At 37.5% G+C, this 14496-nt stretch overlaps 1 protein-coding gene across 1 annotated transcript in view; it reads right to left on the bottom strand.

The window, feature by feature from the left end:
• Window positions 1-12029, bottom strand: part of mbd5 (methyl-CpG binding domain protein 5) — a 52844-nt gene extending 40815 nt beyond the window's left edge. Inside the window, exon 1 of the mRNA XM_085348192.1 lies at window positions 11977-12029. The gene's annotated coding sequence lies outside the window, so the exon portion shown is untranslated. The remainder of the gene's footprint in view (window positions 1-11976) is intronic.
• Between the last annotated feature and the right edge of the window lie 2467 nt (window positions 12030-14496).

Genomic DNA, 14496 nt, shown 5'->3' with positions numbered 1-14496 from the left:
TTGAGATCTCGATTATTTGACGATATTTATTTAACAATAACAATGTATTGAATAATGACTTTAAAGATTGTCAAAAAATAATATAAAATAGTGTGCAAATACTGATAACAGTGCAAATGTTTGCAATATAAAAAATAAATGAAAAATGTAAACATCTATGTTTAGTGAACTTTGCAGTGTTGCTCTGTGGTGCAGCTACGACACTGTAGCAAAGTTTACACACTATAGCTGTGTCCCAATTCAAGGTCTGCACGCTTGAAGTACGCGCACTACGTACGGTGCATACTATAAGTACGAGAAGTGCAGAAGTGAGAGGCTTGTGAAATAGGACGGTATACGCTTCGTCGCGCTGTTCAGGTTGCCTAGCAACCATGATACTAACCGCGAGACAGGGAACATACAGCTTTGTTTGACAGAAATGAAGGAGAAAAATGTTTTGTTAGTCATTCATTTTTGTCATGACATCACTTTGATTAGTTGAGTATCTGAGGCTGAGACCACGGGACTGTAAAACATGATTGTTGGGCTTCATTTCTGTGCTGAACAGTCATTTAAGATTAGTTAGTAAATAACAATTAGTTAATGTTGTTCATGAGACTAAAGTCATCTCACTGTGGTAATGTAAATATAATATGGCCAATATTATAGTATTGTCAGATATATATATTTCAGATTGTTGTGTTTGTGGATATATGACTGACTTTAATTATTAAACATTCGCACATAAATAAGTGACGTCATATTCAGTACTTTTGACAGTTCACTCTTCGGCCGCTCCATCTTATTAGGGAAATTCATTCAGAAATGTTTAACGAATGAGATGTCACAACTTTCAAGTACAAAGTTGTTATGAAGTCTGTCACATCCCCCCCCCCCCTTTTTTTTTCTTTTTTTATTTATCCTTATTATTTCATTGTACTGTATATTGTTACTCTTATTTGCCTTGTATGTCTACTGTACAAACTGAACTGGAATGACTGACTGTTCGCTTTATACGTTCAATAAAGTTTGGGGGAAAAAAACCCCTCTTCGGCCGCTCCCTTCTGCCGTATTTTGCGGCAAAATTCTCCACACCCACCGCCGCGCTATGAATTGTGGGATATATGGGACCACGAAGCGTGCACCGGACCACGCTTGATATTTGGGGAAATCGATGGCGCATTTGGAGTATGCATTTGAAGTACACTTCGAATTGGGACAGCAGTCGTCGCGTGGCGGTGACGTAACCGCACTTAAAATGCGTACTTCAAGCGTGCAGACCCTGAATTGGGACACAGCCTATGTCTACTTGATCCACATCTGACTCCGCGAACCCACCCATATGGAAAAGAAATAGTAAAAACTTATATGATTTACTCATGAAAGTGGCCACTTTCTCATTACTTTCATACATTGTTTTAGTAAGTATCCAAAACATACAAGTTTCATTATATAATTTTTCAAGGGATCTTATATCTGTTTTCACTCTTATATGGTTTTCATACAAGTTTCACACAAGACAGATATAAACTTTATAAGATTTATATATATCTTTTCCATATGGGCATAATGTTTCCACACCACTGAAGTTTTTTTACCTCTCTTTTCAACCAACGGCAGTCACTCTCCTCTCCAAATAACTTCTGCTTAGCTTTCCGAGGTTCCCTCGGGTCCTCTTAATAAGCGGTCCCCAACCCCCAGGCCTCGGACCGGTCCGTGAGTCGTTTGGTACCAGGCCGCGAGAGTTGAGGCTCAGGTGTGAAATGTATAGTTTTTAGGGTTTTTATCGGTTTTCAGCGTTATTTCGTTATCGTTTACTCAGTTTTCCTGGGTCTTTTCACATGTGTTATGAATAAATTTCTTTTTTTTCGGTACCTGTACTAGTTTTATTTTGTTGTATTTATCCGTGACACCTTAAAGGCCGGTCCATGAAAATATTGTCGGGCATAAACTGGTCCGTGGCGCAAAAAAGGTTGGAGACCGCTGCTCTTAATTGTTGTGACACGTGTTCGAAATGCAAAGAGGTGCGCTCGATTTCCCACACGGAGCAGCGCGAGAGTAAAGCACGAGGGAGGGGCTAATAATCGGCTCAGTCATTTTTAATGATCGTTGAAAGCCCAGATCGTAATCGAGATTAAAATTCGATTAATTGAGCAGCCCTATTCCAAACTACAACTTTCTACATGAAAGTTGCTGTCATTAGCAGCCATGCTAATGCACATACCAGTAGTATCAGTACACATCTGCACTACAAAAAACAGGGTACATGTGAATACAGCATATGCTATGCTGTCCCAAACAAATGCTGTGTTCTGGTAGACTGTAAAGCTTGAGGGCTACAACTTCACCAAAGATATCACAGGAATGGTAAATTTCTATCCACCTAGGTTAAAATCTACAAGTTCGACGTCTTCCAAGTGGTCAAGTAATGTCCTCGCTGTCAGCAAGGACTCCCAACCAGGAGGGTTAAGAAAAACGTGTCTTTTTACAGAGGATTTCCTTAAACCTAAAGTACAAAAAACAGCGGGAAAAGGAAATGAAACCCATTTTTGTGCGTTTCCTTTGCTGCTTGAACATGATGAAAGTGTGTTTTCTTAGTCATAGGTGACAGCAGAGCTGAGTTCCCGAAACATAACTGCACATCATGGCTGCAGCAGCTGGAGATACCACGTGGAAGACACAAGAAGTATGATTCACCATCTCGGGCTGTTTGTATTTTCTCCTGCCAGCTGTTTATAGCAGTGGTGGTCACGAAGAGAACAATGAGGAAGATGCATAAAGGCTCCCAGCCTTCAATAAAGCACACCTACTAAAGCTACCTCTACCTGTCTCTAACTCCTGATGTGAATTTGGGGAACAGTGAAGGTGCACCCTGCCACCTACTGCTCTGCCGGCTACATAGAGATGCAGGAGGAGGTGGATAAAACTGCTACAAGCTGGACTGTCTGAGATCAAACACTAGCAGTCAAACCAATGCAGTTGTATAAAATACACCAACTGTGGATGGAAAAAAAAAAGGACAGAGACACGTATTTGAAATTCGTTTTCCTACTTTGTCTCCTTAAACCATAGAAGAGAGATATGAGAGGAAATCTCTCAACTTATAGTGCATAAAGTTAGACCTCAAGCAAAAACTTGAACAGTGGATGAAAATAATTTTTTACTTTTTTCTTTAAAGTATCGCCATCCAGATTTTCAGAAGTGAATATTTGCTAAAATTAGGTTCTGTATGAAAGGTATATATCACAACTTCATGCTTTCTTGCACCACACTTTCCACTAGTGCGTTTAGTAGGTTAATTGTATTCTGTTTTATTTTCCATGAACTTTTTCTCTGTTATTACTCAAAGTTTTCATTGAAATCTATAATAATTTTACTTGATTGTATTTATTTTGACTTCAAATTTGTTTCTAGCTGTTAAAGGTATTTATTTGGCCATATGGTCATTTATTTTACTGAGCTATCAGGGCTGGTAAAAATAAAATTAAAAAAACATTAAAAAAACGGCAGATTTCAAACTATGTTTATCTACTCTGAGGACCTGTAACTGAAAGTATTCACAAAATGAAGGTAAATGTTGCAACCCCTTTTTAAATATGCCAACTCAGATTTGTATGGAAAAACCCAGAAAGGTCAATCTCACACATCCAAAAGTGCATGTACTTGAATGTGATGGGAATTTTACAGTTTGGAGTGAATCCAGCTGCACACGTCACCAAAACAGTAGAGAACAAGAGAGGGAAAAAGTTAATGTGGTACAAAAGGAAGAAATGCACCCTCAATAGGAAATAAGTAAAAAAAATTACAAACTGTTTTAGATAAGAAATCACATTAAAGAAAAAAAAAGACGAGCAGAAACACAGCCAAAGATCCTCGAGTAACTAAATTTGTGGTCCATTAAAGATGGCAGCTTATGTAAATGAAAACGTTCTCCGTCAGTGTCCAAATATTAAAGAATATGATCAGACAAAGTGGCCTGTGTGCATTTCATTATTAGGTCAAGAGGTAGATTTCTTTGCTTTGTTCATGCCTGAGCTGGACTTTCACTCAACTCTAACGACAACCTGTCTCTGACCGATCTTTAGTCATCGGGACAAGAAAAGGAGAAAGAGGAAAACCTTTATCTAGGAGCCGACAACATTTACTCGCCAACTCACAATTCAGGTCAGAACATGAGCTCCAAACGACTTTAGGAGCACGCAACGCCAGTTTGCCAGCATTTGGACTCTGGTAAGTTTGAATGGAGCACATAACCCACTGGAAGTCTTAAGGTCTTTGCAGAGTGACAAATTAATAAAGCCAATTAGAAGAGATAACAGTGGTGGAGTAGTTGTTTTGGGAACTGTAAAAATCAAGGGAGCACAGTCACAGTCCAGCGGAAGCATTAAAATAGATGATCCGTTAGTCTTACTGGTATTACACAGGGTCTGACATAACCAATGGCAAAGTAAAATGTGTGTCTGCACAGGTTGATTTCAACCAATCAGTTCAACTGTAAAAAAACAAACAAACAACAAACAAAAAACTAGATGAAGTCAAACCCCATTAACAAGTGAGTGAGCATTTTCTCATTACAGGAAGCACACGAGGCTGCTGAGAGAAACTGGTGTGGAAAACGCAGCGGGAAGGCAACGCTGGAGGTTTGGAGCTCCACAGCATGAACCCCTCATCTGTATTTGAGGCTAAAAGTAGACTGAAAATTCACAATAAGCCTCCTTGTATTGTAAGGTAAAGACCCTTCAGTACTAGAGGGAGAACCCCAACAATCCGATGATCCCTACTGGGCAACAGTAGGGAGGAAGAACTCCCTTTGAACACAAAGAGACCTCCAGCATCCTGCTGTAACTGGTTGAGTGGTGAGGGGATAAAGATGCCAGAGTCTGCTTTTTATATGATGCTGGCTTTTAATTTTAAAATGAGAATCTATGGAAGAGCAGTGGCAGTGTCACGACTGAAAGCATGACCCCAGGTGAAGTGAACAATTTTTTCCCCCCAGAATAGACATCAGCAGGATTTTTTGTGTTATTCACAATTTAACAAAAAAATAAATAAAAAAATTCCTGGTGGTAAAAAGCCCACAAGAGTCTTTATCAAGCTACCAGAACAGCAAATTTAAAAACGTGAAAAGCATCTTTTACACTGCTTTCTTTGTAAAAGTCACAAATACGTCATCCACTCGTCTTTCTCAACAGCTTTTTTGTTTAATTTCATATTTTTGGCAGATGTTTGAATAAAAATCCCGAAATTCAGATATGGATGGTCTTTTGGCACCAATGTGCCCACCATTGATTTTAATCACTAAAGAGTTTATTAATAATCACAGAAACCCTTTTTTTTCATAAGAGGAGAAACACCCTTCCAAAGGTCTTCTCTATGCAGTATCTGACAAACTTGAATAGTCATGAATACTTTATGCATATGTGACTTTAACAACAGCATTTTCCTTTTGTTGTCCACCTATTTAGCAATAATTTTAAAAATGAAACACAAGAACAACACTGCATTTGGAAATTCTTAGTCTTTTCAGCACAGCTATTTCCATTATTGGCTTACTCTTAACTCACAGAGTTGGTATATAATAAACTCATTGAAGAGGACCAGTACAGCTTGAAAAATTGTTGTTTTGTTTTTTAGGAGTGGTAAAAAGTACTTAAAAAAGCTGCCTTTATGCAAATGGACAGCTTGTTTAGTATAAATTTGGCAGATTTCTTAAAATTGCAGCCATCCTCTCTCTTTCTAGCAGAAATACTTGCATACAGAGATACATGCAGTGCTCACTCAAACTAGGAGCACAAAGTGGCCTCTACTACATTTATATATAATTATTTTGCACATTTTGACTATGGCATATGTCTGCATTTATCCCATCTCCATCTTAACAGGTGGGCAAATCTGAACAAAACGTTGTGTGATGTCACACACACAACAATTATTCACAAATAGATAGATGGAGAGCGAGAGAGATTTTAGAGATTTGTTATAAATCCATTTATTTTTCCTTTTGTACATACTATGTTTATTTCATCATTTCCTTGCACATGCAAAGCCACTAATACATCATGCATTCATCTTCCTCAATATCTTGTCTTTTATTTCAGTCTTTTTGGCATGTGATTTAATGAACTGTCTGAAATTGGATTAAAATGGTCTTTTTATTGTTGTGCCTCATTATTGTGTTGTTTTTAACTGTTAGAATTATGAATATTGCATGTATGTCTGAATTATCATTCTCTGTTTTAAATGTATTTCAAAAATAATTCTTTTTAAACTCTAAATTTTCATGACAGAAAAGAACATAAATTATGGAGTTGCTCATAACTCTCATAGTCTGTATATAATTAAGTTAAAAGGACCAGTTCAGCTAGGAAAAACAATGCCATTTATCAGTTGTGGAGAAACATACCTCCATCCACATTTAAATAAAGCCATAGAGCACATTTTCAAAAATACTGACGTGAAAGTCACAAATCTCTCCTTGAATTGAATATTTATGGTTTTAAGTACATTTGTTTCAACTTTTTATTTCACTTTTTACTCTTAAAGATAAGGTCATTACAGAGCACCAGCTTGGAGAAACATACCTCCACAAGCATTTATGATGCAGGACACAAGCTGATAGAACGCAGCAAAAAATTTACCAAGTTTATGAGGTCAATGCATGAAAAAGATTATACCACTGTTTTTAGACGTCTTTAATTTAGGAATAGTCTGATGTAAAAGTCGCAAATGCATTGCCATAGCCCCAAACGCAATTACATAATCTTTGACAATACAATAAAATCTAAAATAAAACCAATAAAGTTGTTCCCTAATACTTTAAGTGTCGCTGGAGTCTTCATGTCATCAGATCTTTGTCTTCTTCATGCACCTTGGAATTAGGTGAAGTTGTGCCAGAAAAATTTGTTGTATATCTACATAACAGTTTCCCAAATGTTCCTCACAGTAAGAACGACAGTTTCATTAACAAAAGTACTGTTTTAGTACATGGTATTAGCAGAAAGTTGGTGCCTGTGTATCGGTACTGGAAAAAGTACCCTAATTACAACAAAGTGAGCCTACGTCAGATGTCAGGTGTTTATATGGAGCATTTTTATTCTGTTTGGGCTTTTAATCCCATTAAAGTCTGAAAATTAGAGTCCAGGTAAACATACATATGAAGAGGAAAAATTACAGGTAGAAATGCTCTTACCCATTATTTAGATGAGATATCTGTGCATTCAAAGAACTACTTATTGTCTTTTTTTCCCCCTTAATTAAGAAAAAACGTTGAGAGGGTTTTCAGATGCAGACAGTTTTTGAGAGTTTTTTCACAGCGAAACATGAAAGTGTCACAAAAAGAGACTTATTTGTTGATGTACAAAGAGACAAATTATAGGGATTTTTTGTGGTAGGTCGCACAACTTTATAAGCAATGTATTTCAATAGATGGTATATTTCATGTTTGCATTGTGTTTGTATTGTATTATTTCTAAACTTGTACAGTAGCTTTTAGTACCTAAACCAAGGGCTGTGCGATATGACCAAATTCTCATATCCTGATATAAGACATCTATCGTCCCGATGACGATATAAATCACAAAAATTTAACTTTTTTTTTTGTAAATTCTGTGAATCTCGGGCAGCTCGACTTACGTGGAGTGTTTCCAGCTGGGCGTCATGTACCTGGAGTCGAGTGTTTTAACCGATGCATGAAACTATACATTTTTAGACATAAGTTGTAACGGCCGCCGTTTTCTTTGTGAGTATTTATTACACAGTGTGCTGCGGGGAAAAGCCTGTTCTAACGTTTGAGTCTAAGGTTTATTTTTAGCACCTGGCGGCTCTTTTTTGCTTCTCATCCGAAAATACTCTGCATACTCTTTCACGTGATTCAGTTTATTTTGAAAAGTCTCAACAGGATCTTGAGCTTTATTGTGAAGGGTTTATGTGGAAAATAAACAAGCGGACACGTGATGCAATGGTTTTACTGTCGTTGTTGCTAACGTCAACGCATAAATACAGGCGCTTGTCCGTCCCTAGTGTGGTTATATTAAATAAAAGAGAAAGAGAGAACTTTAAGAAATTAATATAGCCACTACATTGACCATCAAAACGATAAAAAAAAAAAAAATTGCTGTAAACAGTTTATTTTGCGACACCACAAAATAAACGATAGCGTAAAATTAAACGATAGACGTTTTTATATCGTCATCCGGTATATATCGTTATATCGAACAGCCCTACCTAAACCTATACCTGAGTATTGTGAAAATCTTCAGCCACCCCTTATTTCTTTATATTTTGCTTCAGATGAGCCAGACTTTGCTATTTTTTAAAGCTTGAACAATAGTTCTCCAGGCTTTCTGGAGGTCTCCCAAAGTTTTTCTTTGGGCATTTAATGGTTTTTTTTCCCCACTGGGGTTCAGTCCAGTCATAGTTTTTCCTTATTTATTTAGTCGAATCTATGAAAAATGCCAACAATAACACAAACTGACAGGTTCAAAAAGTAACAAACTGATTCCCAAAGAGCTATTAGCTGGTTTGTCTCAGCATGGTGTGCAACATGTCCTTAAAAAAATCTGAGGAAACTGAACAAGTAGAGGACACAAGAAGACTTGGAAGTAGGGCTGGGCCATATTATACCGTTCACGGTAATACCGGTATAATGTTAGGCAACGATAGGAAAATGAAATATCGCGATAGAATGGGAGTAAAACGCGCATGCGCAGTGCCTTTGTTTTCATACGCACATGGCCGATTGTTGAGTGAAACAGATGAACCAGAATTGGTTTGTAAAAATGGTGCAACTTCCGTGATGTGGAACTGGTTTGGTGTTTGTCCGTCAGATACACAATAAAGCACATTTTTTTGCAGAACATGCAAGCGGCCGTTGTTATTGTCATATTTGTCGGACTAAAATGCTCTTAAATCTGGGAGTAATCTGGGTCCTAAACTCCGTATGCTTCAGGTCAAACAACACTGCAGCATCACTTAGAGTTAAAAACTGTCTCAATTCTTTCATCTTTAATAAAACGATCAGCATTGCTGCTTTACCAGGTGTAACTATAAAGTTTAACTTCCAGGCATCCATGAAAACAAAAGTTATTACATTTAACGGAGTTAGAAGTTAGCAGGAAGCTAGCGGAAGTTAGCTCGCTAGTTTCGCTAGTTACCTAAGCATGATATAGCATGTTCTGACTGAGAGATTTCTGAAAAAAAATCAAACGTACAGCTCTGCTATCACTTCCAACATAAATGAAGACAGGAAACTAAACAGCAGTGACGTTTGTAGGGTTACTGAAGTTGGGCTAGCTGGTATATAATGATGTGCTACGTGATCGCTAGCGACACAGCTATGTTAGCATAACATAAACAGTGAAGCTGGAGGATGAACACTAACACTTTTCCACTTATAAAAGTTAACGTGAAGGTTCTTCATGGTTAGAGACAAATGCAATCGCATGGCAGGATGCTGTAAACGGACCAAACTTCAGTCAGGAGAACAACTGAGATAATCCATCCACAATACGAGGTTAGTCATTAATATACTGCAGCAACATGGAAATAGAGCAGCTGCCAGAGAATTCAACATTAATGAATCAATGGTACAGAAGTGGAGGAAGCAAGAAGAATGAGTTTAATAAAGTTTGATTTATCTGACTGCTTTGTTTCGCTTAATGTGCCTTATAATCCCGTGACCTTATGGTCCGAAAAATGCATACTGCACACTGCAGTTTAATGTTGCAAAGCACCTCTTTTTAACTTCAGTGGATATTATACATGGTTATGCTCAGGATATGTCAGCCCATTTCTACTGGAAATGCCTTTTGGTTAAACTTTCAGCAAGGAATTTGCATTTGCACTGTTACATTTTTATAAAGCTTTAATGTACATAAAAACCAGCTTCTTGTTTAAGTGAAAATAAATGGAAGGTTGTCTTTTTGCGCTAGTAATGTTGTGGAGTTGTATTTTGTCTCGCATCAATTATATCGTTGGTTATATCGTTATCGCAAATTTTCAAATATATATCGTGATAAATATTTTTGGCCATATCGCCCTGCTCTACTTGGAAGGCCTACAGCAGATGAACAGTATATTAAAGTCATTTTCTTATGCAAAATCACAAAAGGGCTGCCTGGAAAATCAGTTGTAACGGGTCTTACGGAGTGATGAATCCAAATTTGACATTTTTGTTTCAAATTGTTGCCAGTATGTAAAGAGAGGTACAACTGTGAGTGGTTCTATCATGGTTTGGGACTAGATTTCAGCCACTGATGTGGGAAATCTTGTCGAAACTGTTGGTAAAACAAGTATGAATGCAGAGAAGTCTGATTTTGATGCACCAATGATCCCAAAAACACTACCAGTGCACTAAAAGAAAACAAAATGCTACACTGTCAGTCATGGATTGGCCTCCCCAGAGCCCAGACCTCATAATAACTAAGAACAGAACCAAAGGCATCCAACATCCAAAGAAAAGCTTTGAATGTCCTTCAAGAATCCTGGAGAACTATTCCAGAAGACTACTTAAAGAAATGACAAGAACGCTACCTAAGAGAGTTCAGACTGTGTTGAAGAGTAAAGGTGGTCACACCAGATATTGACATTCAAGCCCAGCAGAACTGTACAGAACTGTACAGGTCCATTTTTATATACTGCATCTTCATTTATGTTTGCACACATTTCCCATTTCCTAGAAAAGTATACAGAAATGAGGGGCCGCTAAAGACTTTTCTATTGCCTTTCACCTTTTTAAAGTGGAAAACATTAATCTGCCGTACACTGACACAAATCAGTACATGAGTACAGTACATGAAACACTAATCAATAGATTAAAGGTTGCAACTAATTCATAAACTGCTGCGAGACTGCGCTGAAGATGTTCAATATGAAGGGTTTTTTGTGAATTTCCATCTATATTTACAGCTGTCCAGTTTCATGAAAGTGAAGAGCTACCAGCACAAAGCACCTTCTATTTGCTAAGCATAAACCTGCAACACCACAAAGGTTAGACACGCTGTCCTGACCCATAAGATATCCACCGCTGGCTAGATTAAACCCATTAATTCTCAGCACAGCACTTAAATCTTGCTGTAGCTCCTGCCTGCTGGATTTGGCTAAGGAAAGCTTCGGGGATAAATGAGCCATATTGTCCTGCAGCAGCCTTCAAAGTTGACAGCCACATAGCCTGAATGACAAGACTTTTTTTACCCACCCGAAGCCGGAGGAAGATGACAACCGCTTGTGTACACAACCAAAACAACCTAAACGTTAGATAATAGCCAATTAGCCTGGTGGACATTAGCTGGGGCTGCTCATCAACTGAGCCAAATGTTGGTTTAATAACCATTAGCTCGGGCTCCATCGTGTGAGGGGCCTCCGCATTAAGAGGGGACCGTGTCAACAAGCGGGATCAGTCCTGTCTGACTGCCTTTTTGATGCACTGTATATGAACTAGCTGAACTAGCTGGGGGGTTAGCCTGCCAAGCGTCAGCTGTCTAGCTGCCGTTAGCTTAGCTAGCTTGTTGTAACGAAAATGAATTAGGACGAGCTCGGCTACGCTAATAACGTTTCAGCATTTAATTGGAACCGCGGAGCTGGGTTCGTGCATGCCGGGGACCAGCAGGCCCGGGGTTCCGACTTCAAATTGTCGAAGTAAAAAAAAAGAGAGAGAGAAGAAGCAGCTAGGCCCGGTCGTTGAGGTTTCGAGCCAAAGGGGGAGGGGGGCAGGCAAGGCCAGGGGTAAGGCCGAGTTAGCACGGGTTAGCTTAGCATGCTAGCTAACAGCCGTGCAAGCCCGTTGCGTTTGCAGAGGGGAGAGCGAAGAAGAAGAAGGGAGAGAGAGGGAGAGAGAGAGACGCTTTTCAGGCACTAACGTTTCTGTCTGCGTCAAATCAAACCGTAAACTGTCCGTTCTTACCCGGGCATCCCGGCGAATGCGTACCGGAGCCGAAACAGCGAAACGGGCGAGCAACAGTGCGTCTGCAAGCTTAGGAAAAATAAGAATAAGCAGCCTACCCATTAGTTCTCTGCCTCTGCTGGTTCTCCTACACTGGGATATTGGAAATGATGGAGAGCTGCACTGCGCATGCGCCAAGCTCAACCAGCCAGCAGATGGGAGAGGTGATGCACGTTTCCTCACATACACGAACTCTGCATGGCCAAAAGGGGAAAAAAGAAAGGGGAAAAATTTAGGGGTAACCTGGATGTGAGGGTTGGGATGGGGCCTCATACTGAGTCACAGCCTGAACCGGCGGGTCCCATTTTGAGGCCTGAGGGGCCTCCAGGGACCCCTGAGGCAGAATTGGCTGCAAAACTATTTGATCCCTTTTTCCACATATTTGACTTTAATCCTGGGAGATATAGAACCGGTTTTATTTTTTATTATTTTATTTTTTATAATTTTTCTTCCTAAAGACTATGGAAACGTTTCACAGTACATTACGAATGTACTGTAGGTCATTGAGGTCATCCTATATACACTCATACACTCATGTATATACTCATCCACCAAAAATAAATACAAAACAAAAAATATACTGATCATTTGCTGCCAATATATTATCATTTTTTATATAATGTAAGTTTCTGTAAAAAAGGTAAAATTCAATAAATTCATTGTGTGGTTAAAAATACAGAAAGACACATAAAAAAAATATACTAAAAGTCACTTCATTATTGTGTCATTTTCCCAATTTTTTTAAGCTTTCTTCTGCCAGTAAAAGAGTGAATATTTTTTGCCATCCAAAAGCCTCGAAATTTCAAGGTGATAACTCAAAATTTTGATTTATGTTATTCAAAAATTTCAGCTAATAACTTAAAATTCCAAGATAACATATCTTAAAAACCTTTGGTTACTTCTGAGTAAGTTGAAATTTTGAAATAATCCGTCAGTAATGTGACATTTTAAAATACCTAATGTGAAATTTGGGGTTCATAATGCAAGTATTCACATTATATATGTCAAAAATTTGGTCTGAATAAATCAAAATCTCAAGATTTTTATTTTAACATTAAGACATAATAAATCAAAATTACAAACTGAAAACTAATCTAACAACTTTACTCAAATCAACGTAAAATTTAGATTTATGTATCTCAAAATTTCACGTCTCGAGTTATGCATCTCAAAATTTCAAGCTTGAAATAACTTGAAATTTCAAGATACCTCTGTGTTTTGAGATACTCACTAACAACTTATGAAAACTTTGTGAAATTCTGAGTTAGGTATCTCGAAATTTGGAGTTACTCAGAAGTAACTCAAAGTTTCAAGATGGTCAGTAATTTAAGAGTTTCAAACTTAAACCAAAGCCTTACAAGGGCAGGAAACAACCTTCCATACTAAACAACTCCCTGCTTTCACTTTCATTCTGTTGGATTTGAGATGCATTGTGGGTTTTTTTTTTTCATTTTCCAACTGTATTTTGAATAGATTGTTGCTTTTATTTGGAGACTGACAAAAAGACTGTTAATTTCTCTTATTATTATTTATTATTAACAATTTTGCTTCCCTTTTTTAAATCCTTTGGAGTTTGTTTTTGTCTTCCCACATGATTTTCATGGTTTTTGGTCACTATGTTTTGTGCTTCTTTCATTTTTTCCTCACTGCCTCAGTATCTTTCCATACTAATATACTTTTTTACACTATAGATCACTGGAATTAGATAAAGCCTTTAACCTAAAGACCTCATGGAAATCACACACACAAGTATTTCTGCTTGCTGTTCAATAAAAAAAAGTACATAAATTTGTTTTATATCATTTCTTGTTATTACAGTTTGGACCACAGACACTGTTCATTTCAATGTTTAATAAAAATGTATTTAAATAAATATGAAGTGGAAAAAGCTTTTAATCACAAGGTTTTGTTTTCCCAAAAATGGAACATTGTACATGTATTCGATTATTATGTATTTGACAGTTGTAACTTGTTACTTTAATGTGCATAGCAAAGTCATAAAATCAAATCAAATTGATGATTATTGAATATTAATTAATAAAACTAGTAATATATGTTGACTACAGTGACACTACATATCATAGTTTCAAAGTTATAAGGCTTTTAGTCCATTTTCCACCAATACATCATTGAGTTGACCTTGAAGACCTTGGTGGATGTAAGCCAAATTTGAATGGATTGTTAACATGACCCCACTCTACACTCATACAAAGTTTTATCAGAATTCATTCACAACTTTTGCAGTTATTGTGTTTACAGACAGGATGGTGGTATGCACACACACAAATCCTACTAAAAACATAACCTTCTTGGTAACAAAATACATCTGATTTTATTTTTTTTTTACAAATAAATAATGTTGAATTTACTTGCAGAAAAATGACTTAGAGGCAACTTGTTAGTAATTACGGAAGCGTAGAGCTGCCACCTAGGCAAAAGAAAAATACAAGTGTATCACGTTATAACGTGAAAAGTTTATTGTTCTAACAAGATACTTTTCCTGTTTGTACAATATACCATCATGTTTGTACAATATATGATCACGTTCGTACAATATAATATTTATATTGTACAAACGT

The sequence above is a fragment of the Diplotaxodon limnothrissa genome, linkage group LG23 (genome assembly GCF_057381915.1).
Source record: "Diplotaxodon limnothrissa isolate DT_005_m linkage group LG23, D_limnothrissa_male_GT1.1, whole genome shotgun sequence".
NCBI lineage: Eukaryota > Metazoa > Chordata > Actinopteri > Cichliformes > Cichlidae > Diplotaxodon > Diplotaxodon limnothrissa.
This window is presented reverse-complemented; position numbering and strand designations above follow the sequence as displayed.